At 39.2% G+C, this 19,111-nt stretch overlaps 1 pseudogene; it reads left to right on the top strand.

The window, feature by feature from the left end:
• The first annotated feature begins 490 nt into the window (after positions 1-490).
• Positions 491-1,464, top strand: Hsdl1-ps1 (hydroxysteroid dehydrogenase like 1, pseudogene 1; annotated as a pseudogene).
• The last annotated feature ends 17,647 nt before the right edge of the window (positions 1,465-19,111 follow it).

Below are 19,111 nucleotides of genomic sequence, written 5' to 3'. Positions count from 1 at the left end.
AGAAGTTGAAAGGGTTTGCAATTCCATAGGAAGAACAACTGTATCAACCAACCAGGCACCCCAGAGCTCCTGGGATTAAACCACCAACTAAAGAGTAAAAATGGAGTGGCCCATGGCTCCAGCTGCATATGTATCAGAGGATGGATCTTGTCAGGCATAAATGGGACGAGAGGCCTTTGGTCCTGTGAAAGCTTGATGCCCCAGTGTAGGGAGGGCAATGCCAGGGTGCGGAGGGGAAGAGAGTGAGTGGATGGGAGATCACCCTCATGGATGCAGGGGATGGGGGGATGGAATCTGGTTTCCGGAGGGGAACCAGGAAAGGGAGATAACATTTAAAATGTAAATAAATAAAATAACCAATAAAAAAATATTTTCAGGGTAGTCCGGGGCAGGCAGCTGACAGGATGAGGCTAGCAGCCGGTGGGACAGGGCGAGCAGACGGCTGGACTGGTTTCGGAGACCGCGCCTCTTGCTGCAACTTGCCATAGCTGCTTTTGACAGCTTCTACCTCTTATACAGGGAAATCGTCTAGTCTTGCAATTGCTGCATGGAAGCACTGGTCTTGGTTGGGGCCTGGTACACAACCCGAAGAGCATCACAGTCATCTGTAACTTCTACAGTCTAGTCAGGCTACACTTCATCCCTAGCCTGGGGAGCAGGCTCCATCTGATCAAGCGGTATGGAAGATGGGTGGTCATCAGTGGAGCTACAGATGACATCGGGAAGGCCTATCCAGAGGAGCTAGCAAGCCATGGACTCAATATCATCCGGGTCAGTCAGGAGGAGGAGAAGCTGCAGGCTTTGGCCAAGTATGTAGCTGACACATACAGGGTGGAGACACTTGTCTTGGTGGCAAACTTCAGCAGAGTCCGGGAAATTTATGCTCCAATCCGAAAAACCCTGAGAGACAGATATTGGCATCCTGGTGAATGACATGGGTGCATTCTACCCCTATCCACAGTATTTCAGCCAGGTTCCTGAGGACATGCTCCGGGACATCGTGAGCGCGAACATTGGGACTGATATGGTGCTTCATGGGATGATGGACGGAAAGAAGGACGCCATAGTCACAGTTTCTTCCTGCTCCTGCTGCAAGCCCACCCCACCCCACAGCTGGCTGCTTTTTCTGCGTTCAAGGCCTATCTGGAGCACTTCAGCCAAGCTCTGCAGTATGAGTATGCCTCTAAAAGGATCTTTGTGCAGAGTCTGATCCCCTTCTATGTCATCAGCAGTGTGACTGCACCTGTCAGCTTCCTGCACAGATGCTGGTGGCTGGCACCTTAGCTGAGACTGTATGCACAGCATGCCATGTCGACCCTGAGCATTTCAAAAAGGACCACAGGGAACTGGTCTCATTCTATTCAGTTCCTTTTCCCACAGTATATGCCTGAGTGGCTCAGGGTGTAGGGTGCAAACCTCATCAACCTCTCCTTATGGAAAGAGGCCTTATCCTGCCAAGCCTGAACAGGGAAGCTTGGGAGAAGGTTGGCCAAGTCACAATCATCTACGGTATTCTGGCATTTGGAAGAACACATTTACTTGACCTGTGTATCATCTCTTACTGAGTACCTAGTGTATTGCCATCCTTCATGACACCGACTTTTAAGTCTGTAAGACAACCTCAGGGACCACATGGGTGGCCCAGGGCACATGGCCATGAAGCTTGAGAACAGAACCCGATATTTTTCCAACACTTAGAGTGTGTCTGGCTAGCTCCTGTAAGATCTTGTGCTAGCTTTTCTTCCTTGCTCTTATAAGAAATAACCTGTTTTCCTTTCATAAGTGGTTGATTATAGTATTGTCTTTCAAGGTGCCCATTATGCTGGGTGTGGTGGCTCATGCCTTTAAGTCCAGCACTTGGGAAGTTGAGACAGGCGGATTTCTATGAGTCTACCTGGGCTACGTAGTGAGTTCCAGGCCAGCCAGGGATACGCAGTTAAGCCTATCATTTAAAAAATATGATGCTCATCAGAAAGACAACAGAAAAGTGTTATTTTCAAACTGTGAACTGTTAGTGTAGGTGGTGTTAACACGTGTATCATACCACATAGTTCCATGGGGAGGAGGGTGTCTGCGTGTACACGCTGCATTCCCCTAAAGTCCCCTTAGTACCATGTGTGTGCTGCGTGCCTGAGCAAAGTTATTGACAAGACTTTACTAGAGACTTTGCCAGGAAAAGGTAATGGGGAAGCTTTCCCAAAGAAAACATCTGGGTTACTCCTTTTCCTATCCTGGGCTTGCCATGTCTGACACTGCTTTCTTTGAGTGGTTTTTGTCTTTCTAATTCTTTATGTAGGTTTCATTCCTAGACTGGGACACAAAACAAGTTATCTTTTGACTTTTAAGGTAATTGTGTGGCTAAGTAGTGATTTTTCAGCGTATCCATATTTTAACTGATCCCCTTTAGAGCTTGTTAGAGCTGGTTTTCATATACTTTTCTAAGCAATACAACTTCATCCCAGGAGCATTGTTGATAAAATCATCAACTGTTTGTGGAATAGTGGTTTAAATATGGGCAACTTCTGTGTGTGGTACCAGGCAGTTGTTGAAGTGATTTTAGGAGCTCATTTTTAACCTGTGTAATGAATGTGTACATTACAGGAAATGCTTTTATTAGTGAGAAAGTACTTTACATAAATAAACAACATGAGTGCACACTGAAACTTTAATTGGGTCTTATAAAACTAACCTCTTGAAAGGGTCTGATTCCTAACACTTGGGAACCCAGAAGTCATGGCAGCTTGTGCAGAGTGGAGAATGTGGAGATCACTCTGGTGGTGCTGCTACTGTACCTGGGAAGTGAAAATGGGTGACATGCTGGGACTTATGTGGTGTTGTTTTAGTGACATCCCATCACCTGTAGTCCCAAGTGCACTTTGCCCAGTACCTCAGATGTGGCATTTTCAGCTGTGACTCAGATCTAGAAGGTCAGGGTCTTCATGTCTTCAGTTATGTCTTCAAAAACATGTGCCGAACACCATGCTTGGAGACAGTGGAAGAGGAGCATTGGGGGTGATGTCTGTCTTACTGCTGACAACCCGGGAGGATATCTGGTAAACAACAGTACCTCCACATGAGACATCACCACTCATAGTCACATTGGTGAAGATGAAGGCAAGAGACTTGGGTTCAAGGCCAGTATGGGTTATATAGTGAAACTCTCGTTCAGGAAACAAAAACAATAGCAGAGAGACACTGTGCATTCTGTGTAAGGTCCTGTGGTCCAGTATTCAGACTTGTCAGTCAACTGCAGAGTCCTTGTTCCATGATGAGAAGGAGTCAGTGCTGTTAGTGATGTTCCCTCAGTGGGACTCACCTAGAACTCGATCTTGTGCATACTTAGAGTACGGTGATTCTTGGCTTCACCAGAAGACCCGAACCAGGCACCTTGAGGCTTTTTAGCTTTCATAGGTAGATTCTCTCTGCTGAGTTAGTCTGTCCACTTTGGGCATGTTTTTTTACCAAGGAAGGAGGAACTCTGAACCTTTCTAACTCATCCTGTGGATTGGAATATAACAATAAAAGTGCCACTGTTCCCTTCAAAAGATTTTTTTTGGGGAGGGGAGACAAAACCTGAAGCAATCTTTTGGAAGAAAAGTACTAACACTCAATGCAAGGAAAGGAAGAAGTGTTTGATCAAGCCTCTCTGATTATCTGTCTTTGGGTTATTTATAACCTACTGACCTCTTTTTTTTTCTTTTTTTCGGAGCTGGGGACCGAACCCAGGGCCTTGTGCTTGCTAGGCAAGCGCTCTACCACTGAACTAAATCCCCAACCCCTATTGACCTCTTGAGAGTGTTTATTCCCTTCAGATTGAAGTATCCTTCTCCTCTATAAATCTGGTTTAGCTGTTACATAATAGAAAGGTTTTTTTTATCGTCACACAATTTTAAAGTATTGTTTTTGTTGAGTATAATTATCTGTCTGGATTGACAATTGCAATATTTGAGAATTTAGAACATAGTTTTCCAGGAATTTATGGCTTTCAGATTTTCTGTCAATCAGGTGCTGTTCTAATAGACTTTTGATAAATAAATGACTTGAACTTTCCCTCTTGCAGCTTTCAACAAACTTTCTTTAGTTTGTATTTTAATGTTTTAAATATAATCATGTTGTTTACAGCATTATTTCTATTTCATTTTCTTCAGCAATTCAAACACAATTTTAATGTCTTAGTTTGACTTATGTCCTTTATCTCTTTGTCTTTGAGTTATTTGAACAAACTGCACTTGTTCTTTTGAACTGTGTGTCTGAAATTTCTTCTGTGTCATTTTCATTGTGACCATTCCTATGCTGTTTCCATTTTGGGGAAGTCATATGTTAGCTTGGTTTTTCATTTTTGTTTGGGGATGTGTGTTGTGTGTGGGTGTTAGAATTTCCACAAATGAAACTAGTTTATTTGTTCAGGCTTGGGTGTTTTGTATATTTGTTTGTTTTTGGTTCTGTTTTACAATTAAAGATCCAGGCTTTCATCCTGGCCACATATTCCCTCCCTTCTCTCCTCTCCATTCCCACCCCTACATTTCCTCTCCTCCAGATCCACTTCCTCTCGACTTCATACTCAGAAAAGAACAGGCCTCCAAGAAACAGTTACAGCCAAACAGGACAATACAAGATACAAGAAGACAAACGAAAAGCTCTCATATCTAGGACAGACAAGGCAAACCAATACAATGAAAAGAGTCTGAAGAAGGTGCATAAGAGTAAGATAAACATCCACTCGCAATATTAGAACCCCCCCCCCACATACTCACACATATAAACAACCTAACAAGTATAATATATACAAAGAAAAATGGTGCTGGTTCCCTGGTTATTTTCTCAGCCAATTTATCATTTGTATGTAAGAGGGCTACTAGGCTACTGATTTCTCTTTTTTAGTTAATTTTCTATCCAGTCACTTGGCTGAAGGTGTTGATCAGCTGTAAGAGTTTCCTAGTAAAATTTTTGAGGCCACTTATGTCTACTATAATATAATCTTCAAAGAAAGACACTGTGATTTCTTCCTTTCCAAATTTTATTTCCTTGATCTCCTTCAGTTGTCTTATTGCTCTAACTAGAACCTCAAGTATTACATTGAGTAGATAATCAAGAGAGTTGACAGCTTTGTCTTGTTCCTGATTTTGGAGGAATTGCTTTGAGTTTCCATCCATTTAATTTGACTCTAAGAAACTACAGATATCAGCCCATATTGTTATGTCCAGCAAAACTTTTCAATCAACAGAGGTGGAGAAAATAAGATATTTTATGATAAAATCAAGTCTAAACAATATATATCTATAAATTCAGCTCTATAAAATGTGCCAGAAGAAATAATCAAACCAAGAAATTAAACTATACCCAGAAACACAGGGAATAAATAATCTTACATCATCAAAACCAAAAGTACACACACACACACACACACACACACACACACACACACTACCACTATTACCACCACCACCACCAACTAAATAACAAGAATTCAGTCATTGATAGATGATATCGCTCAATGTCAATGGCCTCAATTCCCTAATAAAAGGCATATTAATAGAATGGATATGAAAAGAAGACCCATCTTTCACTTGCATACAAGAAACTCATGTCACTGCTACTCCAGAGGCTAGACTGGCAACAGGCACCCTAAGTGAGACCCTGTTCCTATGCCTGAAAAGACCCTCTAAAGCACACCAAACAGTTGTAAACCGTACCTCATCCCCTGGCTCTATATTCAGTGTTTGGCTGTGGATTACTTGCATCTGTTTCTATCAGTTTCTCAGTGAAGTCTTCTCTAATGACAGTTATCCTGTCTGCAAGTACAGAAGATTATCAATAACAGTTTCAGGGACAAACTCCCTCTCAGAGCTGGGTCTCAGGGCTAGAAAGATGGCTCAGTGGTTAAGAGCACTGACTGCTCTTCCAGACATCCTGAGTTCAAGTCCCAGCAACCTCATAGGATGGGTATCAAGCTGGACTAGTCATTGGTTGACCACTCCCATGGGTGACCTCTCCTTTACTGAAGAGACTGGGAGTAGAAGATGGGAATGGAGGGGGAAGAACTGGAAGGAGAGGAGGGAGGAGAAATTGTAGTCAGGAAGTAAATTAATTAATTATTTAATTAATTAAAAAATTTACTCATAATTTTAAACTTAAAATTTTAAATTTTAGTTAAGATTTTGTAACAGCTTTCAAAAATAATTTAGAAATACTGAAGGAAGCATCACTTAACTAAAATAAATTATTTTAGTAATAAATATAAAATAAATATTAATTAACATGTGAACAACTGTTTTAATGGTTCTATTAAATCTTTATGTACACTTGTATTGAAATGGATCAATATTTTAACTCTAGTGCATAATGCTTTATTGAAATTAAGGGATAAAATTTTAATAAGCAAACTCTATGATATTAACACAATTTTTGTTCATTTAATTGCCCAACATTGTAATCACATTTTTTCACTTTTTTGACAAAAACAATGAAATATGGAATGGATAATGCTGGATTCCCTAAATACCATGTCTTGAGATTGTAAAGGAAGGAAGGAAGGAAGAGAAAGAAAGAAAGAAAGAAAGAAAGAAAGAAAGAAAGGAGAGAGAGAGAGAGAGAAAGGAAGGAAGGAAGGAAGAAAGAAAGAAAGAAAGAAAGAAAGAAAGAAAGAAAGAAAGAAAGAAAGAAAGAAAGAAAGAAAGAAAGACATACCTCAAAATAAGGAAAGACTTTACTCCAGGGAGTTCACTGGGCTGGGACTCAGGTATGTCATTTTTTTTAAATTTTTTTTATTCGACATATTTCTTTACTTACATTTCAAATGTTATTCCCCTTCCTGGTTTCCTGTCCTTAAGCCCCCATCCCCTCCCCTACCCCTCCCCCATACGGATATTCCCCCCATGCATATTCCTTACTGACCCCCCATATTACCCTGCACTAGGGGTCCAACCTTGGCAGGACCAAGGGCTTCCCTTCCCCTGATGCCCCAACAAGGCTATTCTCTGCTACACATGGAGTTGGAGCCTGGGTCAGTCCATGTATAGTCTTTCGGTAGTGCTTTAGTACATGGAAGCTATGGTTGGAATGGCATTGTTGTTCTTATGGGATTGCACCCTTCAACTTTTTCAATACTTCCTGTAATTCCCCCCAAGGGGGGTCTTGTTCTCAATTCAGTGATTTGCTGTTAGCATTGACCTCTCTATTGGACATCCTCTGGATGTGCCTCTCAGGAGAGATATATATCCAGTCCCTGTCAACATGTATTTTTTAACTTCATCAATCTTACCTAGCTTTGGTGGAGATTATGTATGTATATGGGCCACATGTGGGCCAGGCTCTGAATGGCCGTTCCTTCAGTCACTGCTCTAAACTTTGTTTCCATATCCCCTCTTATGGATATTTTTCCCCTTTTAAAAAGGAGTGGGAGCATCCACATTTTGGTCATCCTTCTTCTTGAGCTTCCTGTGGTCTGTGGATTGCATCTTGGGTAATTTGAGCTTTTTGGCTAATATCCACTTTTCAATGAGGCATACCAAGTGTGTTTTTCTGTTATTGAGTAATCTCACTCAGGATGATATTTTCTAGTTCATTCCATTTGCCTATGAATTTCATGAAGGCATTGTTTTTGATAGCTGAGTAGTAATCCATTGTGTAGATGTACCATATTTTTTAATCCATTCCTCTGTTGAAGAGTATCTAGATTCTTTCTAGCTTCTGCTGTTATAAATAAGACTGCTATGATCATAGTGGAGCATGTGTCTTTGTTGTATGTTGGGGCATCTTTTGGGTATATGCCCAGGAGAGGTATAACTGGGTCCTCAGGTAGTAGAATGCCCAAATTTCTGAGGAACCTCCAGACTGATTTCCAGAGTGGTTGTACCAGTTTACAATCCCACCAACAATGGAGGAGGGTTCCTCTTTCTCCACATCCTCACCAGCATCTGCTGTCAACTGAGTTTTTTATCTCAGCTATTCTGACTGGAGTGAGGTGGAATCTAAGGGTTGTCTCGATTTCCATTTCCCTGATGACTAAGGAAGTTGAACATTTTTAGGTGCCTTTTGGCCATTCATTAATCCTCAGCTGAGAATGTTTTACTTAGCTCTGTACCCCATTTTTAATAGGGATATTTGGCTCTTTGGAGTCTAACTTCTTGAGCTTTTTTTATATTTTTGATATGAGATTCTATAAGATGTGGGATTGGTAAAGATGTTTTCCCAATCTGTTGGTAGCTGTTTTGTCTTAATGACAGTGTCTTTTTCTTTAGAGAAGCTTTGCAGTTTTATGAGGTTCCATTTGTCGATTCTTGGTCTTAGAGCATAAGCCATTGGTGTTTTGTTCAGGAAATTTTCTCCAGTGCCCATATGTTCGAGACGTTTCCCCACATTTTCTTCCATTAGTTTGAGTGTATCTGGTTTGATGTGAAGGTCCTTGATCTACCTGGACTTAAGCTTTGTGCATGGTGATAAGACTGCATCGATTTGCATTCTTCTACATGCTGACCTCCAGTTGAACCAGCACCATTTGTTGAAAATGCTATCTTTCTTCCATTGGATGGTTTTAGCTCCTTTGTCAAAGATCAAGTGACCATAGGTGTGTGCATTCATTTCTGGGTCTTCAATTCTGTTCCACTGATCTATCTGCCTATCTCTGTTCCAATCCCATACAGATTTTATGACTACTACTCTGTAATACTGCTTGAAGTCAGGGATGGTGATTCCCCCAGAAGTTCTTTTATTATTGAGTATATTTTTCACTATCCTGGGCTTTTTATTATTCCAAATGAATTTGCAAATTGCTTTTTTTATCTCTATATAGGATGTAGTAGAAAGTTTGATGGGGATTGCATTGAATCTGTAGATTGCTTTTGGCAAAATGGCCATCTTTACTATATTAATCCTGCCAATCCATCAACATGAAAGAACTTTCCATCTTCTGAGATCTCCCTCAATTTCTTTCTAAAGAGACTTGAAGTTCCTGTCATACAGATCTTTCACTTGCTTGGTTAAAGTCACACCAAGATATTTTATATTATTTGGGACTATTTTGAAGGGTGTCATTTCCCTAATTTATTTCTCAGTCTGTTTATCTTTTGGTTAGAGGAAGGCTATTGATTTGTTTGAGTTAATTTTATACCCTGACAATTGCTGAAGTTGTTTATCAGTTAAGTAGTTCTCTGGTGGAACTTTTGGGGTCACTTAAATACACTATCTTATCATCTACAAATAGTGATATTTTAATTTCTTCCCTTACAATTTGTATCTCTTTGTCCTCCATTCACTCTGTGATTGCTCTGACTAGGACATTGAGTTCTATATTGAACAAGTAGGGAGAGAGTGGGCAGACTTGTTTAGTCCTTGATTTTAGTGGGATTGCTTCATCTAATTTGATGTTAGCTACTGGTTTGCTGTATATTGCTTTTACTATTTTTGGATATGTGCCATGAATTCTTGATATTTCCAGGACTTTTATCATGAAGGGGTGTTGAATTTTGTCAAATGATTTCTCAGCACCTAATGAAATGATCATGTGGTTCTTATTTTTGAGTTTGTTTATATAGTGGATTACATTGATGGATTTTCGTATTTTAAACCATCCCTGTATCCCTGAGATGAAGCCTACTTGATCATGATGAATGATTATTTTGATGTGTTCTTGGATTCAGTTTGGAAGAATTTTTTTGAGTATTTTTGCATCAATATTCATAGGGGAATTTGGACTGAAGTTCTCTTTCTTTGTTGGGTCTTTATGTGGTTTTGGTATAAGAGTAATTGTGGTTTCATACAAGGAATTTGGTAGTGCTCCGTCTGTTTCTATTTTGTGGAATAGTTTGGACAGTATTGATTTGAGGTCTCCTATGAAGGTCTGATAGAATTCTGTACTAAACCCATCTGGTCCTGGGTTCTTTTTGATTTGGAGACTTTTAATGACTACTTCTATTTCTTTAGGAGTTATGAGGTTGTTTAGATGATTTATTTGTTCCTGATTTAGTTTGGTACCTGCTATCTGTCTAGAAAATTGTCCATTTCCTCCAGGTTTTCCAGTTTTGTTGAATATAGGCTTTTGTAGTAGGATCTGATGATTTTCTTTTAATATATTCAGATTCTGTTTTTATATCTCCGTTTACATTTCTGATTTTGTTAATTTGGATACACTCTCTGTGACCTCTGGTTAGTCTAGCTAAGGGTTTATCTATCTTGTTGATTTTCTCAAAGAACCAGCTCCTGGTTTTGCTGATTCTTTGTATAGTCCTTTTCATTTCCACTTGCTTGATTTCAGCCCTGAGTTTGATTATTTCCTGCCTTCTATTCCTCTTGGGTTTATTTATGTATTTATTTTTGTTTTAGAGCTTTTAAGTGTGATGTAAAGCTGCTGACATATGCTCTCTCCCGTTTCTTTTTGCAGGCACTCAGAACTATAAGTCTTTATCTTAGTACTGCTTTCATTGTGTCCCATAAGTTTGAGAATGTTGTATCATCATTTTCATTAAATTTTAAGAAGTCTTTAATTTCTTTCTTTATTTCTTCCTTGACTAAGCTGTCATTGAGTTGAACACTGTTCAACTTCCATGTACATGTGGGGCTTTCTGTCATTATTGTTGTTATTGAAGACTGGTCTTAGTGTGTGTTGATATGATAGTATGCATGGGATTATTTATATCTTCTTGTATCGGTTGAGGCCTGTTTTGTAACTGATTATATGGTCAATTTTGGAGAAGGTTCCATGAGGTGCTGAGAAAAAGTTATATCCTTTTGATTTAGCATGGAATGATCTATAAATATCTGTTAAATCCATTTGGTTAATAACTTCTGTTAGTTTCTCTATGTCTCTGTTTAATTTCTGTTTCAATGATCTGTCCATTGATGAGAGTGGAGTATTGAAATCTCCTACTATTATCCTGTGAAGTACAATGTGTGCTTTAAACTTTAGTAAGGTTTCTTTTATGATGTAGGTGCCCTTGTGCTTGGAGCATAGATATTTAGGCTTGAGAGTTCATCTTGGTGGACTTTTCCTTTGATGAATATGAAGTGTCTTTCCTTACCTTTTTAATGACTTTTGGTTGAAAGTCAGTTTTATTTGATATTGGAATGGCAACTCCAGGTTGTTTCTTCGGGGAATTTGCTTGGAAAATTGTTTTCCAGCCATTTACTCTGAGGTAGTGTCTGTCTTTGTCTCTGAGGTGTGATTCCTGCATGCAGTAAAATGCTGGGTTCTCTTTATGTATCCAGTCTGTTAGTCTATGTCTTTTTATTAGTGAATTGAGTCTATTGCTGTTGAGAGATATTAAGAAATAGTGATTGTCATTTCCTGTTATTTTTCTTGTTAGAGGTGGAATTATGTTTGTCTGTTTCTCTTTTGTTTCATTGCAAGGAAATTATATTCATTTTTATTACCCTTCTTGTCCTACATTACAATGTTTCAATTCTCAATTTTAGCCCTTAACAACTGGCTTGCAGGTGTCCCTCATCCCACCTAAACTCCATTACTGGAGATTCCAACTTGGTTCTGATGCTTGTCATTCACAATTTAAATCCCTGTCTCTCTAGATTATTCTTTGTCTATTGCAACTTACATTCAGGAATCTTCTCCTGTCACATCGACACACCCCCCCACTGGAACTCACCTCATAGTGTGACAGGATTCTTTTAGCTCTTCCAAACAGCCACCACACTTTCCAGACCCATAGACCATAGATGGCAACAAAATAACAAGGAATGAGCCCAAACCCAAAACAAAACAAAACAAACCCAAATATAACAAGACCATATTTCAACACCTGAACTAACCTTAATCATATAGACTTTGCAAATGATCAGCCCAATATGTGCGCTGATGCCCAGGAATCATTAGGCTATAGTATAGTGGCAGAAAAGATTCACAGCTGAGGAATAGTGAATGGCTGAGAGGTACCTAAAGAAATGTTCAACATCTTCATTCATAAGAGAAATGCAAATAAAAACAACTGTGAAATCCACCTCACACCAGTCAGAGTGGCTAAGATCAAAAACTCCATTGACAGCAGATGCTGGCAAGGATGTGGAGAAAGAGGAACACTCCTCCATTGTTGCTGGGACTGCAGACTGGTACAACCTTTCTGGAAATCAGTCTGGAGGTTCCTCAGAAAATTGGACATTGAACTACCAGAGGACCCAGCTATACCTCTCTTGGGCATATTCCCAAAAGATGCCCCAACGTATAACAAAGACACGTGCTCCACTATGTTCATCGCAGCCTTATTTATAATAGCCAGAAGCTGGAAAGAACCCAGATGCCCTTCAACAGAGGAATGGATACAGAAAATGTGGTACATCTACACAATGGAATACTGCACAGCTATCAAAAACAATGACTTTATGAAATTCATAGGTAAATGGATGGAACTGGAAAATATCATCCTGAGTAACGTAATTCAATCACAGAAAAACACACATGGTATGCACTCATTGATAAGTGGATATTATCCCAAATGCTCGAATTGCCCTAGATGCACAGAACACATGAAACTCGAGAAGGATGACCAAAATGCAGACACTTCACTCCTTTAAAAGATGAACAAGAATACCCTTAGGAGGGGTTAGGAAGGCAAGCTTTAGAAGAGAGATGGAAGGGACACCCATTCAGAGCCTGCCCACATGTGGCCCATCCACAGACAGCCACCAAACTAGATAAGATGGATGAAGCAGAGAAGTGCAGGCTGACAGGAACTGGATGTAGATCTCTCCTAAGAGACACAGACACAATACGACAAATACATAAGTGAATGCCAGCAGCAAACCACTGAACTGAGAATGGGACCCCCATTGAAAGAATCAGAGAAAGGACTAAAAGAGCTAGAAGGGGCTTGAGACCCCATATAAATAACAATGCCAACCAACCAGAGATCCCAGGGACTAAGCCACTACCCAAAGACTATACATGGACTGACCCTGGGCTCCAACTGCATAAGCATAGGTAGCAATGAATAGCCTAGTAAGGACACCAGTGGAAGGGGAAGCCCTTGGTCCTGCTAAGGCTGGACCCCCAGTGAATGGGATTCTTGGTGGGAGGGCAGTAATGGGGAAGGGTGGGGAGGGGAACACCCATATAGAAGGGGATAGGCAGGGGTTAGGGGTTTGTTGGCCTGGAAACTGGAAAAGGGAATAACATTTGAAATGTAAATAAGAAATATCCAATTTAATAAAGATGGGAAAAAATAGTGGCAGAAAAGGTATAACAGCAGTAAGAAGCCATGCTTAGGACCCTGAATTTCAAAGTGTACCCATCACAGTCATGCAAATTAGTGGGCCAGCCTCAGAAAATACATTTGCTTCCCTTGGCCTTTTTTGACAGAAAGAACATCTTCCAATTCTTTTCATAAGTTCACAATTTACAGAACACCTAGATTATACAAAGACTCCCCCTCCAACACAAAAAAAGAAAATTACACACTATTTTCCTTTTGAATGTAGATGCAAAAGTTATCAATAAAATACCTGAAAATCAAATCCAAAAATATAGCAAAAACATCATGCATAATTAATATAATCTATTGAATGAACAACCTAATAGAAGCACACACACACACACACACACACACACACACACACACACACATCCTTTGACAAAATCTCACTTCATAGTTAAAGTCCTGGAGAGCCTAGAGTTACAAGGGAAATACTTCAGTATAATAAAGGCAATGTATAGTCAGCCCAGGGCCAACACCAATACAAACAGAAATTTAAAGAAGGTACAAGAATAAGACAAAAATTTTTGTTGCAGGACATTTAATCACACTGTGAACTCCAGCATTTTCTCAATTGAGGTTTCCTCCTCTGATGATTATAGCTTATGTCAAGTTGATATAAAACTAGTCAGTACACATCTCCACATATGTTTAGATAACCACACACAGAGGCACATAATTTAAAATAATGAGATTATCTGATTACGTCTAAAAAGACTTCAGGAGCTACACTCACCACAATTTGTTTTGTATGTTAGAGGATAGAACAGGATTCTCTGGTGTGCAGCCTAGTCTAAGGAGGCTGGGCATTAATTTTCAATATGAATCCCTCATATGGCTATTTGAAACTATTCTCTTACATCACGTTAATGAAAGTCAAAACCAAAATACAAACATATAAGTCTAATGCCTTGTAGACAATGTCTGGTGATGATAGGCATGCTAAAAAAGAAGATAAGGACATACCCAGAATCACAGGTGAGGCCACAACATCTGCCCCAATAACTGGACTGACTGGGAACCCCAGGATCCAAGAATGCAGGAACCTCTGCCCAGACATGGCTTCCACATGGTTTGTACCTGTGTCCAAAGTTGACCTGGGGTACTGTTGCCCCACCCACTCCTATAATAACCAGAGGAAGCTCGAATCCAAGATGCTCTGACATACCCGAGATCACAGGAACACAGAGTAAGCTTGACTTCCAAAGATCTAACACACCCAAAATCACAAGTGAAGCCACAATATCTGTTCCAACACCTGGTATAACTGGTACCCCCACAAGAAGTAGGGGAGAAGGAACCCCCACCCAGCCAGAGGCACACATTTCTTCTAAATTGCACCTGTGCCCAGAGCAGACCCAGAGTTTTGACTTACCACCCATTCCTGCAATACCTAGAGAAAGCTTGACTCCAAGGAGCTATGACAAAACAGGACCTCAGGAGCTCAGACCGCCATGATCTTAGGATACAAATGACAGCTTGACTCCCAGGAGCTCTGCCACACCCAGAATCTCAGGACCACAGGATCCAAAAATCACAAGACCACAGAGACAGCTGGATTTCCAGGAGTTCTGAAACAACCAGGATCACAGAAGGAACAGGCTCCAGTCAAAGACAGCAAGAGAGGATAGGACCAGATGGAGAGAGTCAAGTGCAAGACCATAAACAAACCAAGGCTATTTGTCAACATCAGAATCCAGTTCTCCAACCATACCAGGTCCCAGATACCACAACATACCTGAAAAACAAGATTTAGATACAACATCCTGTCTCATGAATATGATAGAGGATTTTAAGAAGTACATAAATAACTCCCTTAAAGAAATACAGAAGAACACAACTCAAGAGGTGAAGCAATAGAACAAAACCATCCAGGATCTCAAAATGGAAATAGAAAAAATAAAGAAATCACAAAGGGTATCAATCTTGGAGATGGAAAAACAAGGAAAGAGATCAAGAGTCACAAATACAAGAACTACCAACAGAATATAAGAGATAGAAGAGAGAATCTTAGGTATAAAAAATAACCAAGAGGACGTTGACACAACAGTAATATAAAATACAAAAAGCAAAGTGCTCACAACTCAAAACATTCAAGAAATCTAGGACACCATAAAAAGACCAAACCTTATAGTCATAGGTATAGAGGACAGTAAAGACTCCCAACGCAAAGGGCCAGGAAACTTCTTCAACAAAATTATGGAAGAAAGGTTTCCTAATAAGCCTCAACCAATTCAATAAGATTGAATTCATCCCATGAATCCTATCAGATCATACTGGAAGAAAGCTGATCTTCAACAACAACAACAAACAAACAAACAAAAAACCAGAAAGGTCACACACACGGAAGTTGGACAACACTCTACTCAATGATAACTTGGTCAAGGAAAAAATAAAGAAAGAAATTAAAAGCTTTTTAGAACTCAATGAAAACCTATGGGGCACAATGAAAGCAATGTTAAGAGGAAAACTAATAGCTCTGAGAGCCTCTAAAAATAATAAAACCCGGAAAGAGCACACACTAGCAGCTTGAGAGCACACCTAAAAGCTCTAGAACAAAAAGAAGTAAATATCTGAAAGGAGTAGATTGCAGGAAATAATCAAACTCAGGGCTGATATCAATCAAGTAGAAACAAAAAGAACTATACAAAGAATCAACAAAACCAGGAGCTGGTTCTTTGAGAAAATTAACAAGATAGATAAACCTTAGCCAGACAAAGGGTACAGAGACAATACACAAATTATCAAAATCAAAAGTGAAAATGGAGAAACAACATCAGAAACTGAAGAAACACAAAAAATTATCAGATCCTAATACAAAAGCCTATATTGAAAACTGGAAAATGTAGATGAAATGGATGATTATCTAGACAGATACTAGATATCAAATTTAAATCAGGATCAAATAAACCATCTATATAGTCCCATAAACCCTCAGTAAATGGAAGCCGTCATTTCAAATCTTCCAACTAAAAAATTCCCAGGACTGGGTAGTTTTAATACAGAATTATATCAGGTCTTCAAAGAAGACCTAATACCAATACTTCTCTATTTCATAAAATAGAAACAGAAGGAATGTATTCTATGATGCCACAGTTTTACGGATACTTAAAGCACACAAAGATTAAACAAAGAAAGAGAACTTCAGATCAATTTCCCTCATGACTATTGGTGCAAAAATACTCAGTAAAATTCTTGCAAACCAAATCTAGGAACATATAAAAATGTTCATTAATCATGATCAAGTAGGCTTCATCACAGGGATGCAGGGATGGTTCAATATATGAAAATCCATCAATGTAATCCACTATATAAACAAACTCAAAGATAAGAACCACATGGTCATTTCATTAGATGCTGAGAAAGCGTTTGACAAATTCAACATGCCTTCATGATAAAACTCCTGGAAAGATCAGGAATTCAAGACCCATATCTAAACATAGTAAAAGCAATATACAGCAAACCAATAGCCAACAGCAAACTAAATGGAGAGAAACTTGAAGCAATTCCACTAAAGTCAGGAACAAGACAAGGCTGCCCATTCTCCTCCTATCTATTCAATATCGTACTTGAAGTTCTACACAGAACAACTAGGCGACAAAAGGAAATCAAAGGGATGCAAATTGGAAAGGACAAATTCAAGTTATTATTTGTAAGTGATATGATAATATACATAAGTGACCCCCCCAAAAAATCCACAGGAGAACTCATACAGCTGAAAAACAACTTCAGAATATATATATATATAAAACTGGATATAAGGCAACTCAAAAAATAATGGACTGAGAAAGAATTTAGGGAAATGAATAGTCACAAATAATATAAAATATCTTGGTGTGATACTAACCAAGAAAGTGAAAAATCTGTATGACAAGAACTTCAAGTCTCTGAAGAAAGAAATAGAAGAAGACTTCAGAAGATGGAAAGATCTCCCATATTCATGGATGGGGAGGATAAATATGTTAAAATGGCCATCTTACCAAAAGCAATCTACAGATTCAATGCAATCCCCATCAAAATTCCAACCCAATTCTTCACAGAGATAGAAAGAGCAATTCTGCAATTTATCTGGAATAATAAGAAAAACAGAATAGCAAAACCATTTTCAACAATAAAAGAACTTCTGGAGGAATCACCATTCCTAACCTCAAGTTATACTACAGAGCAAAAGTGATAAAACCCATCTGGTATTGGTACACAGGCAGGCTAGTAGATCAATGCAGTAGAAATGAAGACTGAGAAATGAAGTCACACACCTTAGCTCACTTGATCATTGACAAAGGACCTAAAACCATCTAGTGGAAAAAAGACAGCATTCTCACCAAATGGTGCTGGTTCAACTGGTAGTTGGTTGGCATGTAGAAGAATGTATATTCTTGTTTCCTTGTACAAAACTCTAGTCGAAGTGGATCAAGGCCCTCCATATAAAACCAGATATGCTTAATCTAATAAAAGAGAAAGTGGGAAAGAATCTTGGACACATGGCACAAGGGAAAATTTCCTGAACAGAACACCAATGGATTATTTTCTATGATCAACGAATGACAAATGGGATCTCACAGAATTGAAAAGCTTCTGTGAGGCAAAGGACAGTGTCAATAGAACAATAGAACACTGTCAGCAACCCACAGATTGGGAAAAGATATTTACCAACTATACATCTGACAGATGGATAACTTCCAAAATATAGAAAGAATTCAAGAACTTAGTTAGATTCTAGTGAACCAAATAACCCTATTGGAAATGGGGTACAGATCTAAACAAAAAGCTTTCAACTGAAGAATCTGGAATGACTGAGAAGCACTTGAAGAAATGTTCAACTTCCTTAGTCATCAGGGAAATGCAAATCAAAAAGACCATGAGCTTCTACCTCACACCAGTCATAATGGCTAAGATCAAAAACTCAGGTGACAGCACATGTTGGCAAGGATATGAAGAAAGAGAAACATTCCTCCATTGCTCAGGTGGGATTGCAAGCTGAAAAAACGACTCCTGGGCATATATCTAAAAGATATATGAATGCTCTACTAGAGGCTGACCAATACAGATGAAATGGACACAGCCAAATATGGAAGCGTGGGGACCCCGAGGGACAAGGTATGGCAAGGACTGAAGGAGATGAACGGGTTTGCAACCCCATAGGATGAATAGCAATATCAACCAGGAAGACTCCCCTAAGCTCCCAGGGACTAAACCACCAACCAAAGAGTACACATGGTGGAGGGACACATGGCTCCAGCTGGATATGTAACAGAGAAGATTACCTTATCAGGCATCACTGGGAGGGGAAACCCTTCATCAAGTGGTGGCTGGATGACCCAGGGTAGGAAAATTTTAGGGCACTGAGACAGGAGTGGTAGTGGAGCACCCTCATAGGGACAGGGGGAGTGGGTTGGGGATAGGAGGCTTATGGAGGAGAAACTGGGAAGGGGGATAACATTTGAAATGTAAATAAATAAAATAACCAATTTTTAAAAAAGAAATATATAATACAAAGGAAAAAAGAGAGAAGATAAAATATATTTTTCCAGCAGTGGTCCAGTTGGAGACCAGATAAGGGTGTTTCTATGTTTTCATACCACATCAGTTCTCAAATACTAGAAAAACAGTCAGAACACAATTAGTGAATTGCTACTTGCAAGCTATACAATTATAATCCTGTGATGATCATTGCTATTCTACCAAGCCTTTTTTTTTTCTGGTAAGTTCATTCATTTTCATCAAGCTTTATAATTACAAATCACATAGCATCGTTGCAGGTATTCTGAACAAGAAATAAGGAGAATACTGTCTTCAATAATGACTTGTGTTTATCAGTCAAAACAAGTTAAGCTTACACTGCTATAACAAACCATGCAACAATCTTAATGTCTTTAACATAAAAATAAAAATTCTATTTTTATCACAAATGCTAT

This window comes from Rattus norvegicus, chromosome 1 (assembly GCF_021556685.1).
Source record: "Rattus norvegicus strain SHRSP/BbbUtx chromosome 1, alternate assembly SHRSP_T2T, whole genome shotgun sequence".
NCBI classification, from domain to species: domain Eukaryota; kingdom Metazoa; phylum Chordata; class Mammalia; order Rodentia; family Muridae; genus Rattus; species Rattus norvegicus.
This window is presented reverse-complemented; position numbering and strand designations above follow the sequence as displayed.